The sequence below is a fragment of the Chiloscyllium punctatum genome, chromosome 4 (assembly GCF_047496795.1).
Source record: "Chiloscyllium punctatum isolate Juve2018m chromosome 4, sChiPun1.3, whole genome shotgun sequence".
Lineage (NCBI taxonomy): Eukaryota > Metazoa > Chordata > Chondrichthyes > Orectolobiformes > Hemiscylliidae > Chiloscyllium > Chiloscyllium punctatum.
The window spans coordinates 83,184,583-83,203,231 of NC_092742.1; the positions used below are offsets into that span (position 1 = coordinate 83,184,583).

Genomic DNA, 18,649 nt, shown 5'->3' on the forward strand with positions numbered 1-18,649 from the left:
TGATTTAATCAGTGCTGAGTCACACAGGCTAAAAGGATCTGAGGTTCATAGGACTCAACACGTTCAGGCAAATGCCAAGCAATGAAAAGATGATGTTTAGATCGCTTTATAGATATAGATTGCTTTACACTAAAACCCACCATCAAATGAAGAATGCAGAATCAGAGCTACTTTTTAAACATTCTCTGACGGTCCAAGACTTCATGTGTTTGTCACTGCAAATGTTGGCAATCAAATGAATAGACTGAAACTGAATAGATTACCCCTTTCCAGTAAATCCACAATACCTCCAATTGTGAGGTATCTGCTTGAGTGAGATAGTCAAATAATCACTCTTTATGCAAGCAAGCCAACAAGAATCTAATTTACTTTTGTTATAGGTGTAGTGAATATCACAAAACATCTTTAGATGAATCCACTGAGTCACAAAGTCTGAAAAAGGAATGAATTAAAATGAGATTCATTCAGCCTACTCTAGACAGTTTCCACTCAGCTAATTGTACGATATAAGTGTCTCTGTTCTCAAAGTGGATCATAGTCTATTCAGGGTTTGTTGTTTAGGTGATCAGTTTCTTGCATTGCATAGGGCCACCCTGTACAGATGTTATTAACAGCCACTCAATAGCAGAGAATTTGAATATTGTTGGAGAGCTGTTGAACCTTATCATCTTACACTGATCAGGACAAATGCATGAATGGCAAATCTCAAATGATCACAATAACTTATAGAGTGCTGATTAGTTGGCAATGTTCAGTGACATGCATTCATTTGCAGGGATCATTTTCTGCAGACAAAAGCAATACAGGTGGTTCCCAATTTATGAATGTCTGACTTACAAACATTCATGCATACAGGATCCTGTACAGGAGTGGATTAATAGTAACGTTAAAGACTCAACGTGTGAATGATTCCTGTACTTACAAATGGCTATTTTATATTGTCCTGCATCGTGTTTTGATTTGCGTACAAACTGATTTGCAATAACACTAAACATTTGCAACCTGGGGTTGGCTAGATGATGAAGCTTTGTGCCATTTTTGAATTACCCGAGAGATCAGGGAGCTCTCAATTTCTCATTGGTTTCTCCATGGCATCACCATAACCAGCCTGAATCAATTAGTGCCCTGTACTCCTTTGGGTAAATTGTGATCACTTGAAGTTTGGTCTTTTTACAAATATTATTCTGGATGTTTACTGGTGTTTGGCAATCAGGTTGTTTAACTTTATTGAAGGCTGTGGAGTTCCTGGCTAGGTACAACGTAGGAGGATGTTCTGTATGGACCTGCAACATCATGGCATTCTGCTGAAGTAACACCATGCTCTTTGTACAGCCTAACATTCCATTGCACAAATTCAGTGGAGTGGAACTTCATGACGTTGTGGTGATAAAAGATAGCCAAGAAATGTTGGTAACAGTCAGATTGCTAAGCTCTTCCTTATAACTGAACCCCCTCTGTGAACACTTCCTGGTTATTATTCCTCGAGTAGGTCTTAGAAGTGTATATTTCAACAACTGTTATTTCGGTGTCTACATTTGAAAAGCCATCATCAGAATTCATTGCAGGAAGTAAATGCTGATCTGGGCTTGATCCTCCAGGTTTAAGCATTGTTTTGTTTTGATATGTGATTATTACTGACCAGCATTTATTGCCCATCCCTAATTACCTTGTGAATGTGGTGGTGTTTGATTGCAGGCTGTGTTAGATGGGTACTGCAGCACAGTGCTGTTAGGAATGGCAACCTCCTAGCTGGGCTTAGCTCTCACTTACTGGTGTCTATCACACTCTGTCTGGCCCGTTGAGGTAAATGAGGAGGTTTTCCTCCTCCCCTCGGAAAGCTGCTCCTGTTCTCGCGGTTCTCCAGCAGATTGCCTCACTGCCAGGGTGATGTGTCTCTCCACTTGCATCCCCAGCCCCTCCACTCACCTTGCCTGGTCCTAGCAGAGGAACCACACGCTCAGGAGTCCTGGCCATGCCATTGGCTCTACTGCAGCCCTGGTCACCAGCTTGGTGAAGGTGCCATGCCGGCTGAGTGACCAACACATGACATCAAAAAGGAAGTTCCACCACCCCCTTCCCATCCCAGGCCCTGTATCGATCTTTTTTATTGACTCGTGAGATATGAGTGTCACTGACTGGGCCAACTTTTATTGACCACCCCTATTTGCCCTTGAGAAGGTGGGGGTGACGTGCCTTCCTGGATTTGCTGCAGTCCATTTGCTGTAGGTTGACACTCAATGCATTTAGATTAGATTAGATTACTTACAGTGTGGAAACACTGTAGGGGGAATTTTTGACCCAGCGACAGTGAAGCAACGGCAATATTTCCAAGTTAGGTTGGTGAGTGACTTGGGGGGGAGTCTTGCAGGTTCACATGTATCTGCTGCCCTGGTCCTTCCAGCTGAAAGTGGTCATGGGTTTGGAAGGTGCTGACTAAGGATCTTTGGTGAATTTCTGCAGTGCATCTTGTAGCTAGTACACATTGCTGCTACTGAGCATCGTTGATGGAGGGAGTAAGTGTTGTGGATGTGGTGCCAATCACTCTGTGGTCTGCTTTGTCCTGGATGGTGTCAAACTTCCTGAGAGTTGTGGGAGCCGCATTCATCTATGCAAGTGGGAGAGTATCCTGTCACATTCCTGACTTGTGCCTTGTTGGTAGTAGTCAGGCTTTGGGGAGTCTGAAGGTGAATCTGAAGGAATGCTGCAACATTCCTAGCCTCTCACCTGGTCATGTAGCAACTGTGTTGATATAGCTGAATCGATAGGGTTTCTGGTCAATGGTAACGCCCATGATATTGATAGTTGGTGATTCAGTGATGTCAACATCAAACATTCACATTTTCATTCAGCATATTGCCATACTTATGACATTTGATAAAATGACATTCCCCTCCTCTCACAGCACCCTTGGAAGTTCCAAAGTTGATGGGATGCTTTTGACCAGCAGTCTCTTTCTTCTAAATTTTGTTGACTTCTGAAATTTTGATGCTCATGTTCAGTTTCCCAGCACCAATGGCATGGTGCAAATCACCTTTACCCAACATTTGGAGCTGAAGCACATTCAGTTTGTATATCCTGTAGGTGTCAGATTGGTGTCACGATGTGTCTCTGCCTGGGCAGATCCCTACTCACTGTCTGTAAAAAAAAGTGTGACACGCTGGAAGTACTGGGAGCCGTTTGCTCTGGCTGAGGCATATGTGTGCTCAGAGGCATGACCTAGCAAGGCAAGGTATGGATTCTTTGAGCATGCAGCTAGGCACTAAGTGAGTGAGTGAGTGCTAAGAGAACACGGGAGTAGCCCTGAGATGCAGCCTGATCCAACCCATGAGCTAGGTGCCTGTTCCTGCACACAAAGTGTCTTTGCAGTAGCCTAGGAGCAGTGTGCCCTACAAGAGCAGACCTGTGCTTCCTAAATATCAGTAAGTGGATTGGAGAGATGCATGAGGAATGTGAGGAGTTGGCACACGCTGGATGCCAATGTCTGTGGCTAAGGGCTGGCATGCGGCTGGTGCCGATGTATCATGCCCTGAGATGTTGCCAAGTGTGAAGCAACATAGAGCCTTTTCATAGCCAGTAGTAGAGTAAGGTTGCCAGGTACTTTCATCTTGAGAATTCTTGATGTCTGATTTGTTTGCCACGGTTTGGTAAGAAAAGGAAGCTGATGATTAATAAGCTGTACACTAAATGAAACCTGTAAGAACTGTGGATGCTGTAAATCAGAAACAAAAGCAGAAATTGCTGGAAAAGTTCAATAGGTCTGGCAGCAACTGCGAAGAGAAAAGTTGGTGTTTCACGTCAAGTGACTCTTCCACAGAACAATTTATGGATCAATGTTCATGAGTTGAGAATTTACAGTGGCTGGAGTGGAGTTTATAATTACAACTTTGTGAACCTTCCCCAGAAATCTTCCTTTGGAGAAAAAGACAAAGAAAATTACCTCTTTGGATAGTTCTGAGGGTGGGTCATTTGACCTGAAACATTATCTCTGATTTCTGTCCACAGATGCTGTCAGACCTGCTGAGCTTTTCCAGTAATTTCTGTTCATGAGCTGAGTTGTGTTAGTAGGATGTTTAACAAACAATACTCCCCCTTAATTAGCACCTCACCATTACTTGGTGAGAAACTCCCCTGGCTGTCTAGAAGATGCATAAAAGATGCAGCAAATTCCTCCCAGTGTTGAGATGGATATTGCCAGACCCCTCTTCCGATGTGAGAGTGTGGTGCTGGAAAAGCGCAGCAGGTCAGGCAGCGTCCGAGGTGCAGGAGAATCAACGTTTCAGGCATAGGCCCTTCATCAGGAATTCATCTTCTTTCTTCTTCCGATGCTGCCACAATTGTCACCATTGCCCACATTGTTCCAGGCTCTACAAGATGTTGCTAGTTTCCTGTTAACCACAGAAAATCCAAAGAACGCTAATGTCAACTATTACACTCAGAAGGCAGTATAAATTGTTGACCTTCGGTGTTGTGCTGGTTTAAATAATACACACTGATTTGATCCTGAATCTAGTCGGCTTTCAGAAAGAGCTATGTCTTGGCAGTCATCAGACGTTTTTATATTTCCTTTGAAAATCACATGGTCATAGTTTTCATCTTCAGACTGATAACAGTGAGTGAAATGGTTTTCCTTGTCCTCATCCTGTATTATTGACCACATTTTTAAAAATTTTACAGCAAATTTCCAAGGTTAAAATGGGGTTAGTGTTACAAATCATGAGGGAGCAGCCAGGAATTAAAGGACCTCACTTTTCTTTCTCAAGTAAATGCCTTCCAACTCAAACTTGCTAGGTAAATCTTTAACTGTAGTGGTATTCCTGTCCGTACCTCATTTCCAGTGCCGTTTAGGCTGACAACTTTTCTTGTAGAAAATAAGTACATGGTTTCCCTCTCCATACTTTACATTTTTGGAATTATTCATAAAATCGCCACATATTCTCTCACAGGCTATAGTCCAGAAGGAGATCAATGCATCGCTGCAAGGATATCTTGCTGGAAATGTACAACTTGCATTTATCAGAACAAATGGAAGAGCACCAATTTTCAAAAGATCACAACAATTTGCATTAGAGGAGAATTAGATGTTTGGCAAGTGCACTCTGATTATTTCCTCCATAGCAACACCTCAACCAATGAGGCTCTTTGGCAGTGTTTACAGTCAGAAGTAGAATAAAAATAAATTAAAACAGACTCAACTGTAAATCATAGGCTGCTGAAGATTTCTGACAAAACAATCCATTTTTTGCTGCTCTCTGGATGCACTCAAGTTTATCCAGAGAGTCACTGAGCTGTGTACATTAACCAGAGTTAAACCCTTGAGCTGTGCTGTGTCAGCTGACCTCTGCCACTGGAGATCCTGCAATTCACTTCATAAGTTGGAATCAGGGAAGGCAAAACCTATTGGGATTTCCAGTTGTAGCTATTCAACAGCCTTGCTGGAAATGTTGTTACCATCACTAGAACAAGATTTCCAATACTCCACCATTGTGTTATATGACATATACTAGACGTAGTATACTACTGTTCCCTCTGGACTTTACTATTCCAATGCTTTCCAAACTTATAAAGTTGAATTCAACCTAAATTGTGCATTTTGTATCCTATATTGTGCCAAGTCTCATTTATTTGAGTTTGCTAATCAACATTGGCTCCCATCAACTATTGACTTTATAATGAAATTTTCAGTCTCATATTCAAATGCCTGGATGGTGTCAGTTCTCTATGTCTCTACCTCAACAACGCCCCATAAGATCTGTTTTCCTCCAACTCTGTGTCTTCTCGAACATTCCCCACTACCGTCATGCCCATTGGTGGCTGTGCCTGTACGGATCCTAAGCTCAGGAAGTCCATGCTTCAACCTTTCATCACTCTCAGTCACTTAAACTTATGACTCTGACCAGCTGTATGCTCACCTGTCCTAATGTCTCCATCTTTAGCTTACTACCAATTTCGGTTTGATTATCTGTGTCGGCATTAAAGGCTTTATAATAAACACAAGCTCCTGTTGTAGCAATAGGAGGTAACCTTATGAGATTCTTTGATTGGTCTTCAATTGTTGTGGACAGAGTGAGAATGAACTGCTGAATTTACAGGTCCCTTTGGAACTCTCCGAAATCAGTAAGCTTGTGGGAGGAAGATTCTAGGGGCGGCACAGTGGCACAGTGGTTAGCACTGCTGCCTCACAGCGCCAGAGACCCGGGTTCAATTCCCACCTCTGGCAACTGTCTGTGTGGAGTTGGCACATTCTCCCAGTGTCTGCGTGGGTTTCCTCTGGGTGCTCTGGTTTCCTCCCACAGTCCAAAAAAATGTGCAGGTTAGGTGAATTGGCCATGCTAAATTGCCTGTAGTGTTAGGTGAAGGGGTAAATGTAGGGGAATGGGTTTGGTGGGTTGGCCTTTGGAGGGTTGGTGTGGGCTTGTTGGGCCAAAGAGCCGGTTTCCACACTGTAAGTAATCTAATATCATCATGTCTTGCTTGACCTCTGAGTGTGTGAACAGTTTGAAGAACCAGTTGCAAAACTTCAAATAAGAAGATTTATGCGCTCACCTCAACATCTAGTGCTGAGGCACTCACTCACATGCAAACAAACTCCAGGAATGTACAGTTGTCACAAAGTTGGTTCCATGGAAGCATAGAAAATGGGAACAGGCCATTCAGCCCTTGGAGCCTGGCTGATCATCTGACTCACAGAGTCACAGAGATGTACAGCATGGAAAGAGACCCTTCGGTCCAACTCATCCATGACGACCAGATATCCTAACCTAATCGAGATCCATTTGGCAGCACCTGGCCCATATCCCTCCAAACCCTTCCTATTCATATACCCATCCAGATGACTTTTAAATGTTGCAATTGTACCAGCCTTCACCACTTCGTCTGGCAGCTCATTCCATACACGTACGACTGTCTGCGTGAAAAAGTTGCCCCTTAAGTCCCTTTTGTATCTTTCCCCTCTCACCCTAAACCTATGTCCTCTAGTTCTGGACACCTCCACCCCAGGGAAAAGACCTTGTCTAATTACCCTATCCATGCGTTTCATGATTTTATAAACCTCTATAAGGACACCCCTCAGCATCCAACACTCCAGGAGAAACAGCCCCAACCTGTTCAGCCTCTCCCTGTAGCTCAAATCCTCCAATCCTGGCAACGTCCTTGTAGATCTTTTCTGATCCCTTTCACGTTTCACAACATCTTTTCGATAGGAAGGAGACCAGAATTGCACGCAATATTCCAACAGTGCCTGCTCCCACTTTCTCCCCATCCCCTTTGATCTCTTTAGTCCGAAGAACTATATCTAACTCCTTCTTCAAAACATTCAATGTTTTGGCCTCAACCTTTTTCTGTGGCAGGGAATTCACAGGCTCGCCACTCTCTGAGTGAAGACATTGCTCCTTATCTCGGTTCTAAGTGGTCTACGTCAGCCCTGGTTCTGGATTCCCACTAGCTCGCTGCTTGTCACATCTCACTAGGAGGTCAGCTTACTGTTTTGGTGGACCTGCAAAGAAACAGGTGGATGGTTCTGAAGGTCGAGATGCTATTGGTACTATTGTTGTGTGTCTTTCTACAGTCAGCGCTTAAAGATAACAAGGGGATAAACATGAGTGCCCTACCATGTAAAATCTTGCCCTCCCCTTAACAAATATAGCATCATTCTTAAGTTGATTCACCACAACCTGGTTCACTGTACAAAGGGATCTGGGAGTGCTAGTCAAGGATTCTCTAAAGGTAAACATGCAGGTTGAGTCCGTGATTAAGAAAGCGAATACAATGTTGTCATTTATCTCAAGAGGGTTGGAATATAAAAGCACCGTTGTGCTACTGAGACTTTATAAAGCTCTGGTTAGGCCCCATTTGGAGAACTGTGTCCAGTTTTGGTCCCCACACCTCAGGAAGGACATACTGGCACTGGAGCGTGTCCAGCGGAGATTCACACGGGTGATCCCTGGAATGGTAGGTCTAATATACGAGGAACGGCTGAGGATCCTGGAATTGTATTCATTGGAGTTTAGAAGATTAAGGGGAGATCTAATAGAAACTTACAAGATAATACATGGCTTGGAAAGGGTGGACGCTAGGAAATTGTTTCCATTAGGTGAGGAGACTAGGACCCGTGGACACAGCCTTAGAATTAGAGGAGGTAAATTCAGAACAGAAATGCGGAGACATTTCTTCAGCCAGAGAGTGGTGGGCCTGTGGAATTCATTGCCGTGGAGTGCAGTGGAGGCCGGGACGCTAAATGTCTTCAAGGCAGAGATTGATAAATTCTTGATGTCACAAGGAATTAAGGGCTACGGGGAGAATGCGGGTGAGTGGAGTTGAAATGCCCATCAGCCATGATTGAATGGCGGAGTGGACTCGATGGGCCGAATGGCCTTACTTCCACCCCTATGTCTTATGGTAATATGGTCTTATTGTTTGAAGACACTTATGCTAAGGGGTGTGTCTGTGTGGGAGGGGGGTGAGTGGGTAGAGGAGCGAGGTAAGACAATCACTTCTTTCATTTCAGGAAAGTCTGTTCAGTACAGGAATGTCTTTTGGATGATCTCAGGATGTGAGCAGTTTGACACCTCTTGTTGTAGAATGAATCGCTTTGTCTATTGTGGGGCAGTCTGGGTGTTTTTGAATGCTCAGATCAGGTCAGATGACCTTAGCAGCTGTCTTTTGCAACACACATTATCAAAGATCAGTTCCAAATGATGCCACACTGAATTAAGTTCATGTTTTGAAAGTTATGAATTTAACATACTTCTCCTAAGCATGATAGTGCCAAATTATGAAAAAAAACCATTGTGTAAATTCTCTCACACTGAAAATTGTATAGAGACTGCCAATGTTTTCATGTAATCTTTAAAGGGTGATCAGGAAGAGGAAACTTTCATCTTTGGTGAGCATATCAAATGGAGGCTCCAGAAATGAATGAACGTTGTCGTGACCCAGCCCAGTGCCTTTGGTTTGAAGATCTGAGCAGGCTTTCAAAATCATTTATCTTTTATGGACTTTTCTTGTTCTGTTGTAGTATTTGGATCCAATTTAAAACAAGACTGTGTTTCAAGGTTGTAGTTATGGTAGAAGAAGAGAACGTGAGGCCTGTGGATGCTGGAGATCAGACATTCCTGAAGAACATTCCTGAAGAAGGGCTCATGCCCGAAACGTCGATTCTCCTGTTCCTTGGATGCTGCCTGACCTGCTGCGCTTTTCCAGCAGCACATTTTCAGTTATGGTAGAAGAATACAGTATGTGGATAGCTGGTGCAATGTCATGCTCATGAATGTTTGTTCATGATTTGAATTCTCTGCACTGCTGCCTCACGGCGCCAAGGATCTGGGTTCGATTCCAGACTCGGGCAATTGTCTGTGTGGAGTTTACACATTCTCTCCGTGTCTGCGTGGTTTTCCTCTGGGTGCCCCGGTTTCCTCCCAGAGTCCAAAGATGTCCAGGTATGGTGGATTGGCTGTGCTAAATTGTCCAAAGAGTCCAGGGATGTGCAAGCTGGGTGGGTTAGCCCTAGGAAATGCAGGGACAGGGTAGGGGGATGGGTGTGTGTGGGATGATCTTTGGAGGGTCAGAGTGGACTCAATGAGCCAAATGGCCTGTTTCCATACTGGAGGAATTCTATGACAACTGTCCACTCTACATATTCCTTGGTTGCTGAAGGAAACAGAACTCAAAACTTTGGGCATGTTCAGAGGGCTGGCGGATGGATTTTTGGCAGGATCTGGACTGGTCAGATTTTTGCAGCCGATATTTGTTCAAATTTTCACCACATGCTGGGGAGCATGGAGAGGAAAGAGGGGGGAGAAGAAGCCTTTTGTCCGCAGTCATGTCTGTGTGGATGTGCCAAAAAGAGGTTAGAGCAATGGTATAACTTCGAATTAGATGGTGAAGCATGGAACTAGACCCAGATCCTTTCAGTGTAACATTACCTCCCATCCACCAACACCGTGTCCAAAAGTCTTTCCTTCTGCTTTGTTGAAGACCATATAAGAGTTCCGCTTTCTACTCATTTGAAAACTTACATCAAATTAACTAATTAACTGAGGAGCTGAAAATGTGTTGCTGGAAAAGCGCAGCAGGTTAGGCAGCATCCAAGGAACAGGAGAATCGACGTTTCGGGCATAAGCCCTTCTTCAGGCTTATGCCCGAAACGTCGATTCTCCTGCTCCTTGGACGCTGCCTGACCTGCTGCGCTTTTCCAGCAACACATTTTCAGCTCTGATCTCCAGCATCTGCAGTCATCACTTTCTCCCCTAATTAACTGAGGAACCAGGCATTAAAAGGAGCATTGTAACTGGGAGCACAATTTAAAGGAAGCTTGAGTTTAAATAAAGATTTTTTTTTAACAGCCTGGAAACAGACCCTTTGGTCCAACTAGTCTATGCCGACTGTAATTCCAAACTAAGTTAGTTCCCCCTATCTGCACATGGCCCATGACCCTCCAAATGTTTCTTATTATTGTACTTATCCAAATGTTTTGTAAATGTTATTGGGGAAATAATGCACTCCAGCTCCTGCAGTGTCCATCAGTCATGGAAGACTCGAATTGTATAGTAGTAATGGTGGATAACATGTTCCCTAGTCCAGGGCGACCTGGACAGTGATGTAACCATGGAAGAGAGGAAACCATTTGGGTATAATGATAACTTTTATGGCTCACTGCTTGGACTTGTCGATGGTCACCTTGGCCAGGCTCAAGCCCCAGGCCCACATAGGGGTTCTCCAATTGCAAGTCTTTCTTTCCATATGCTCAAGGTACATAATCAATCAATACCCTTTGCCTGAATGTGACAATATGATTACACGCCACCAATCATAACACCAACTGTTTTATTTTCCTTGCCCTTGAGGCTTTTTTAAGCCAGCACAAAGCAGCTGCATGCTGGAAACATAGTCTGGATTTTCACGTACCCCTGTGGGTTCATATGGCTCGGGACACAGACAGAACGTATCCTTGTACTTGCTGTGACCCGACCATCATGACTGTCAATTCAGTCACTCGGGTGCAGGACCAGAAACTGGAAAATATAACTTCCGTGGCTCAACGCCGATTGAAAGCAGGCAAGGTTTGAGTAAAATATTCCATGGACCGCAATGTGCAATAGCAACTGAGCTCATAGCCACTCAGGCAGCAGTCATATCTCTCTGACAACAATCCCTAAAACAAAAATTCATCTGTGCAGAAATTATTAACAGCAGACATAAATTGTTTCAACAAACATAAACACAATGCAATCATTATTAGTTCAGTTGATTTAATACTTAGAGCACAAAGTGTCCCCACTAAAAGAAATTCATTAAAATCCGAAGATGTATTTAATATCGCAATTTATTGGTAGAATTAGGGCTGTAGATTTAGTAGTATGTTGTGTAGTTTTTGGCAAATGTCCATTCAGTTTTTGGCAACTTGTCTGTGCTAGATGGAACAGGCTCCACGGCATTTAATAGTGTTTGATGAATAGCTGTTTTATGGTCATCAGTATTTCTTTAAGACTTACTCCATCCAGCCATGGAGCGAGAAATCTTATATCACTCTTACTTGCCAAAGATTAGGATTGGGAAATGATAATTGCTCCAGACTGAATTCTGTGACCACATGAAAGGCCTTGTACATTCTGAAGCTTTGGAGCGATGCTTGCCTTATTCCTTATGGCACAGAAGTGGCTGTATCTCCAGTCAGTGTGGATTTGTTAGTGAGTAATTTAGAGCATTTTGTAAAAAAACTTGTACTCTGTATGCAATGAACTTTGATGCTCATTCCTCTCACGCCCCCCCCCACCCCCCAATGTTTCTCATGACTTTTGCTGCAGCTGTATCTGCCCTCTTGCATTTGATGGGGATGTGCAGAGTGTTTTGCCTTTGTTCCTCTGGGGATATCAAGCTAGTTGAGATGCATAATTTCCTTTGTGGGCCCCCATTCCAGCCAGCCCAGAAAGCCCGAAATGTGCCTGTCCTATATCGTAGCCTATCTTTGTGAGCTGCTCGCATAAGCTGCAGTTGATGGCCAATCTCACGCTCAATTGGGAATAACACAACTCCCAGGAGGTTTTGTATTATTGGCGCGAAACTCAATCTCTGCATTTCAGCAGAGATACACCATGATTTGTTTCCTGGTTTTGATTGGTACCATAAAAGTGCCTCTGTCAAGATCTTGAGTGATGCCTTGGAGGGTTTTTAAGTTGGCTTCATTTGATGTGACACCTTTAATAGAAATGAAATGAACCAGTTGCTTTTTTGTTTCTGGGTTAGTGAACGATCTTGGCTGTTTTGTTCACTGCTCTAATCTAAAGCTCACCTTGCTTATTATTTCAGTAACGTTTAGAAATTGAACTGTTGCCCTTCAACTGACCAACTGACTGAGGGAGTGCTTTCCTGTCAGTACTGCTTGACCAGACACTAAACTTTGGTGGATATAACTGTTCCATAATATTAGTTGGAAGAAGTACAGAAGGGAGTACTCCCTTGCGACCTGGGCAATGTTTATCTTTCACAAACATATTTAAAATAATGGATTATCTCATTGCAATTAAATTTCTATTTGTGGGATCTTACTGTGTGTATATTGGGTGCCATGTTCTCCAATAGTGACAACAGTTCAGCAGAATTTTCTTCATTGTAAAGTGTCTTGGGATATCCTGAGAAGCTATCTAAATGCAAGCACTATGTTTTATTCCCTTTATTTAGTTGACTGTTTTCAGGCTGCAAACTCCTATTGCTCCCTCCGGCAATCTGTTCTGAACAAAGCACATTCCAAATATAATCTTTCGATTGATCATTTATTTTCGATGGAGTGTTGGGTGATCGCTGCATTTGTATCATATTCAGTGAACTTTGGGAATTGAGTTCTCAATTTATTTTGGAGTCAATAGATTGCAAGGGCAAAATTTTAACTCCCCTCAAAAGCCATCCACATGAGAAAGGTTTAAATCAGGCCCAAAATCTTCTCATTCAGCAAACTGACAAGAAATTGATTTACTTTGTCTTAAAACAGCTCGTGTTGGCCAGGATACCAGGTCTTGCTATTAATCATTTTCCACATCAGTGCTGATAGTTTGGTAATCTCAGTGAGAGAGGTCACAAGACTGAGCGATGAGAAATGGCCGGAGAATGAACTGCCAGGGAAAATGGTGGAGGCAGGTACAGTTACAACATTTGGACAGGTACATGAATAGGAAAAGTTTGGAGGAATATGGGCCAAATGCAGGCATATGGGACTAGTTCAGTTTAGGAAAACTGGTTGGCAAGGACGAATTGGACCAGAGGGTCTGTTTCAGTGGCGTATGACTCTATGCCTTTAAGTCCTTTGATGTCCAGAGGTGCTAATGGGTGGAATTCACACCGAAACAACAATGGCAAGAGAGGTTAGATGAGATGTGGAAGTGCATGCCCCATGAGGAAGTCCTGTTGATTTTGGCGAAGTGGAGAGTTTTAGGAAGAGAGTTGCAATGTTTGAATAAAAGGCAGCTGAACACTCTCCCACTGAGATGGAGAAGAGGCAAGTCTTTACGTTGCATGCCTCATGATGTCTCAGAGTTCTCTCCAGGCAATTGAGTATTTGATGAGGTGAGTGATTGTGGTAATGTAGGAGCCAAATGAGCGGATTTGTGCACAGCAAGATCCTCACAAAGAGGAACGTGACAAGGGGCAAATAGTCTGGCTTTCTCCATGAAGCTGATTGAGGGATAAACATTGGCTGGGATGCTAAATCACCAGTTTGAGATGAATGAGGGAGATAAGGTGAAGGAGGCAAAGAAGCAGAGCAGGAAGCACACATTAAGCTGCTGATATTTGGCCAGTTAAAGCCCTCAGCTGGTTGAACAGGTTGAGTGGGCCTCACAAAACCTCTCCCAATGTGTCATTGCCATGGCGCCCAGTTTTATGGCCTTTCCTTCTTGTCTACCCAATGGGAGTGTGAGGGCTTCAGGGCACGGCTAAAATTCTAACCATAGTTCACTCACCCCTGGTAAATTGAGAAGTTCAATTAGACATGTAAAGTGACTGAATGTTACACAGTGAGCGGGTGATTGAAGTTCCAGGCCACGATGTGTTTCTGGCCCAAAAGAAAATGTGTAAACTCATCAGCCAGCTAGACTCCAGTGTTGCCCATCAATCAGATTCGCACCTAATGTCTCGTCATATTTGTCTAGCAATACCCTTGAGAATTGCTCCCAACTGTTAAAGCAAATATAATTGCAGAGTAATTACCTTGGTGTGGAAAAGAAAACAAAAGCAATCTGTTGAGAAATGTCAAACTCACTACTCTGTGTCAGTCAGGTCTCAGAATGCTCAACATTTCAACCTTCACTCTTTATCCACTCTTCCGGTGTCAGTGAGGAGTGAGAATGGCCTCAGAAAAGTGCCCTTTGCTTCATTGCTTCATTAATGTCGATCATACAATCATCAGCCAATTTAAAGAATGTCTGAAGACTCCTATTTCAGACGGTATGCCTTTTCTAACGTGGAATTTGGGGTCCTATGTTGCAAATGGCTGGCCGATTACTGTTTCATGTTGGAGCTGACACTGTGCTAACTTGGATCAGCTCCACTGATACTGGAACCAAAACAGAACGTGCTGGTAAAGCTCAGATGGTCTGGTAGCATCTGTGGTGAGAAGTCAGAGTTAACGTTTCAGTTCAAGTGATCCTTCCTCGGAGCACTGATATTCAGTCTGCAGAGATATGTCTAATCGTTAACCTGTTTGAGGTTAATGGATACTCAGTGTCACTCATGGAGGTTGGGCAATGGGTAGTGTCACTACCTCTGATTCAGAAACTCTAGTTTGAGTCCCACTCTAGGACCCGATGGCCAAGGAAGGTTTTTTAATGTTATAACTTGGTTAACAGCTTGATTATCATCCCATCACACACTATTGGCAGATAAAGATCCCATAGTCAGCCCTGTGATGGGCAGAATGTTGGAGATTCAACCATCAGTCAGTATCCATTGCTGCAGATGAAAACATCCACATTAAAATGTGTGTGTTGCCATGGCAGACCAGGCTCCCTGAGTGAACTGTAACATGTCACCATCACCGAAGTGAACCCTGGACAGAGACTTGTGATTTGAGAGCAAAAGCATCCCTTATCACACCCAGGGCCAAGTCTCAGAGCACTAACTGTTACAGCTCTTGCTGAAAGGTTTTAAAGATCCTGGAGTTTGGTCTTGGAACATCAGGCAGAGGTGGAGAATATTTACCAGGACATAAGTTGCTTTCAATTTATTACTTGAGTCTAGATCATTGAATTTATTGAAGTTTGAATTATGCAGATTCTCGATGCTCATTGGGAATGGCTGGGAAAGTAATGTTAAGGCCACAGTCTTAACAGTGCAACCATAACAATGTTGAATGAGCAGGCTTGGTTGGACGCACAGGCAACTCCTGCTTGTATTTCTTACAATTTTATGAACTTAGAATGCTTTAACATCCACAGAGAAGGATTGTGCTAAATTAAAGCTGTAGAATTACAGATAGACACTGTAAGCTTTCTTCACTTTATTAAGAATATAATATCTAGTCAAAGGACCAATAGCAATGAACCATTGTATTCATCCCAATTTCAACTCTTTCTCGGTATTCACACCCTGCTCAGTAAAACTGTAATGTGATTTTAAACCAAGAAGCTTCTGCTGTCCGTTATTGGTTCAACCCAATAGGATTACTAGTGTGAGAAGGTTAACTTTTGTGTAATTAATTTACCCTCTTGAATTCAGCTTATGTTTGTCTTAAACATCGTAAGTGACTGCAAGTACTGCCAAAAGTCCAAGAAATTCTGCTAAATCATTCAATGAAGCTTCAGTAGCCAAAGTTTGACATTAGTTTTGAAGTTATTAGAGATTACTTTTGCAAGCTGGACTTTGAAAAATTGCAATGTATTTCTTGCCTGCAGTGAAAATGGGAATTTTGAATTTGGAATTAGCTTTGTTGTCACATGTACTCAAATGAGGACAGTGAAAAGGTTATAAGTTGCCACTTACAACGCCATCTTGGGTGTAGTAGTACCTATGTAAAGCTTCTTCAATTACACATTAGTTACAGTCTAACAGTGTCACCAACACATGGCACCATCTTACATACAGAGTACCAAGGAACAATCCTTACTTACAGAATAAAGGAGTGAAAAAAAAGCCATAGGTCAGAAAAGCAAGAAGCAAAGTTAAAAAGACAAACATCACAGTCTCTCTGCATGAGCTCTCCATAGCCAACTAATGTAAGACAGTACAGTGGGTGGCACAATGGCTCAGTGGTTAGCACTGCTGCCTCACATTGCCAGGGATCAGGGTTCAACTTCCCCTCGAGCGACTGTCTGTGTGGAGTTTGCACGTTCTCTCCGTGTCTGCGTGGGTTTCCTCCAAGTGCTCTGGTTTCCTCCCACAGTCCAAAAATGTGCAGGTTAAGTGAAGTGGACCTGCTAAGTTGCCCAAGGTGTTCAAGGATGTGTAGGTTCGGTGGATTAGCCACGGGAAATGCAGTTACAGGGAAAGGGTAACAGGGTGGTTTGCTTGGGAAACTATTTGGAGGGTCGATGTAGTCTCGATGGGCTGGATGGCTTGCTTCCATTGTATAGGGACTCTAAGGGACTTCCGCATAGTCTGGCTGCCGTCTGCACAATACGAGCATATCAATGTGTTCCTGTGATTTTCCTCAAACTACTACTCCAACACAGTGAGTACCTGCCCATTACTAACATGTAGCTATCTCCAATGTGTTAAGCATTTTGTGAATCTGTACTTGCGCCGTGCACACTTCCTACATTGTGATTTCGCTGTCATGTTATTTCCTTCCTGCTTGGGTTTTGCTCTTGAGCAGTTTTCTTAAAGCTGGGCAAGCAAACGTATGTTCATCACTCAGTCCTCTGGATGCTTGGTGCTGCCCTTGTGTTGTACTCTACACCACTGTCCACTTCAGTGCAGCCTTACTGACCCTCCACAACCCCAAACTGTGGTCAGGGCTATTTGTACCTGCCTAGTATCTCCAAGCAGACCACTGGATCTGCCTGGATCCTATTGGCTATTGATGTTTTTCTCACCTATGACCTTCATTCGATCTTTCTCTCATTGACTACCCACTATATCTTGACAGCTTGGATCTGCTGGATCCCTCAGCCATGTCCACCACAATGACGTCATGGTCAAGGTATGGAAACGCAGAGTTGGAAGAGCACAGGGAGTGAGAAAGAGGAGAGATAAGAGAACCAGAAGTGCGGAGAGGGAGAGTAGCAGATGAGAAGACAAGCAGAAACTGAAAGAGAAGAGATCAGCACAAGGCATGAAAAGAAGCAAGAGAGACATTAAAGAGAGTGCGAGAGAAGAAAACTCAGCAGGAGAGAGGGGGGATTCAGCAGCAACAAGCATGGATGTAGCATGAGAAAGGTATAGAAAGAGAATTCAGGCTGAGAGAGAGAGACAGAGAGAGAGAGTGAGTGAGTGAGAGAGAGAGAGAAGCATTAGTGAGCATGAGAACATATCAAGAGATAAAGACAGCAGCTATATTGTACAAACAGAGAGAGGCAGAACAGATAGTGATAGAAAACCAAAGTTTAAAAAGAGAGAAATTGAAGAGAAAATGAAGAGGGAGTCAGACAACCGAAAGTAAAAATAGCATTCTGTAGACAGCAGAGAAGGGGAAGAGATAGATTTTCTCTGATTCAACATACACCATGTTAGATCTGTCATTATTATAATGAAAATCTAACATCTGGCTTCTATTTATCACACACCAGGCGTTACCCTTCATTGCTTTTGCAAATAACAGGAACAAAAAAAACAGTCATTTTCTGATGGACTCTTCTGAATTGGAGCCAAACATCTCAATTTATGATAGTTCTTTGTCCTTGGGATTTTATAAGCAGCAGCACTGAACTGAATTTGCTGCTTCAGCCCATTTTTCCATAATGTCATTGCTGTGCATATTCGCTAACCTTCGGGAGAGTGCTGTTGTCTGAATGAGTCCGAGCAAAACTCCTGTAGGTGGGCACTGGGGAGAAACTTGGCGGAGGGTTTTCCTTTTGATCCCCAATTCTGCTCAGGCTCCTTGGTGCTAAAATTGGTCAAATATTGCCTTAGTGTCAATGGAAGGGTCTGTCACTCCACGTCTGGAATTCAGCTCTTTCGTCCCAGTTTGAATCAAGCTTGTAATAAGGTCAGGATCTGAGTGCATTGGTTAAATGAGCATGAGTGAGCAGGTTACTGCTAATCAAATGCTGCTTGACACATTGTTGATGGCACCTTCCATTACTTTGCTGATTGAGTGAGTCTTTAAGGTAAAGAGCAGGAGCGCTAGAGGGGATTTTGAGGAAACCCCATTTTCACCTCGAGGTTGGTGGCTATCTGGAATTTACTGCCTAAAAGGGTGGTACAGGCAGGAAGCCTCAAGACATTTAAAAATTGGGTAGCACGGTGGCTCAGTGGTTAGCACTGCTGCCTCATAGCGCTGGGGACCTGGGTTTGAATCCTCCCTTTGGGCAACAGTCTATTGCACATTGTCCACTTGTCTCTGTGTGTGTTTACTCCGGGTGCTCCAGTTTCCTCCAACAGTCCAAAGGTGCACAGGCTGGTTGGATTAGCCATGGGAAATATGGGGTTATGGGACATGGTAAGGGGCTAGGTCTGGGTGGGATGCTCTTTGGAGGGTTGGCATGGACTTAATGGGCAAAATAGC

At 43.4% G+C, this 18,649-nt stretch overlaps 1 protein-coding gene across 5 annotated transcripts in view; it reads left to right on the forward strand.

Moving 5' to 3' along the window:
- Nucleotides 1–18,649, forward strand: part of smoc1 (SPARC related modular calcium binding 1) — a 242,888-nt gene that overhangs the window by 130,606 nt on the left and 93,633 nt on the right. The gene's annotated exons all lie outside the window — the stretch shown is intronic.